Raw genomic sequence first — 1,817 nt, forward strand, 5'->3', positions numbered from 1 at the left:
GCTATTGTATTTTTAAAATGGAAATGCTTTTGAATCCATGGCAATCAAGTAGCTGACAGTTTGGATCATAACATAATAATAACATTAGGAGCAGTTGTATGACACTTCCTGCTTTGAAAGCATGTTACAAATCTGAGCTAATTAGCATGAATGCTAACATGCCAGCTTTTTATGGATTAATATTGCAATTGTACTTTGCTTTTTCAATAAAAATACAGTGATTTTTTTTTTTTTACTCAAAATGGGAGAAAACAAGAAATAAATAAGCGTCCTTCCCAATGGATTCAAACACAATGTAGTAGAAATATGAGACAGACCCTTTATTGACTGAATGTTCCTCTAACAACATCCGTGAGGATTTACAGGTATGGCATCTCCCATTAATTTTGTTTTAGGATCAACAAAGGAAATAGAAAGTATTGATGGTGGCAGAAAAGGAACTTGTAAAACTGAAGACAAAGTTCCAACCTTTAAAATATACCTTCTACTTATTTCTAGATGAAGCGCCTTGAACGAATCAGAAAATTGCCTACTTATAATTTATTCTTAAACAAAATGAGAAAATACTAGCTCACATGATATTGCAAAATACCATATTCTTTCCATTGTAATATGAAAATATAATGCAGTAAACATAGAGTCAGAAAGACTTGGGTAGGAGTCCCAGCTCTGATAGTTACCAGCTGTGGTGGCTCTCTGAATCTTGTTATCCTCACCTCTAAAATGGGGCAATACTACTTACCTGGCAGGATTCCTGGGAGGTCCAAGGAAGATTCTGCCTTACACAATATCTGGGATATGACAGGTGATTATATTAGTCCTGACCCACCCTTTCTGTTTATAACTCTTCTTCCTCCTCTTCCAGTCTAAAATTATTCTGACATTAATTCAGTTTGCAGGAAAGCAGAGTACCATAATGCATAAAAATGTTCTTTCCTATGTAAGTGTTATGTATTTTTAAATATACAATTCTCTTTTTAAGGGGACTAGGAATAAAAAGTTCATTTTGATGAGAAAATGTATGATCATCTGAAAACGTTCCTTTTAACATAATGTTAAACTGTGGAGATACCTCACTTGGATTTGGCATTTGGCCCTTGGTTCTGTGTACAAAATTAGTAAAAAGTGATGTGACTAGGTATAAAGTAGAAAGGTTGCCTGGAGCATACTTAAGCCTATAGACAGATGTGTGAGGCAGGGAGATGAAGAGAGGTTGGTCAATAGGTTCAAACATCCAGTTAGACAAAGGGAATAAACTCTAATGTTCAATAGCAGAGTAGGTAGCTATAGTTAACAATAATGTTTATTTCAAAATAGCTGAAAGAAAGGACTTGAAAAGTTCCCAGCACATAGAAATAGTGAATACTCAAGGTAATGGATAGCCTACACACCCTAACTTGATCATCACACATTCTATGCAGGTAACAAAATATTGCATGTCCCCACAAATATGTCCAAATATTATGTATCAATACTTTTTTAATTGCAAAAAAGCCTGGCTTATTCTCTCAATGTACAAAGTGGTCAGATGTCAGGAGGCTGACTCACACTACCTAAAATGCTTGCAAGACTGATGTAGGCACCAGCTTGTCAAATTTTTCCTTGCTTTTAGAATCTTAACTGCCACATGTCTATAAAGCTCACATCAGTATGAACAGTCCATTCTCTTGTTTTATTTATTTATTTATTTTTTGAGACAGAGTCTCGCTCTGTTGCTCAGGCTGGAGTGCAATGGCGCGATCTCGGCTCATTGCAACCTCCGCCTCCTGGGTTCGAGTGATTCTCCTGCCTCAGCCTCCCAAGTAGTTGGGATTACA

Source organism: Colobus angolensis, unplaced genomic scaffold (assembly GCF_000951035.1).
Source record: "Colobus angolensis palliatus isolate OR3802 unplaced genomic scaffold, Cang.pa_1.0 Scaffold102, whole genome shotgun sequence".
Classification (NCBI taxonomy): domain Eukaryota; kingdom Metazoa; phylum Chordata; class Mammalia; order Primates; family Cercopithecidae; genus Colobus; species Colobus angolensis.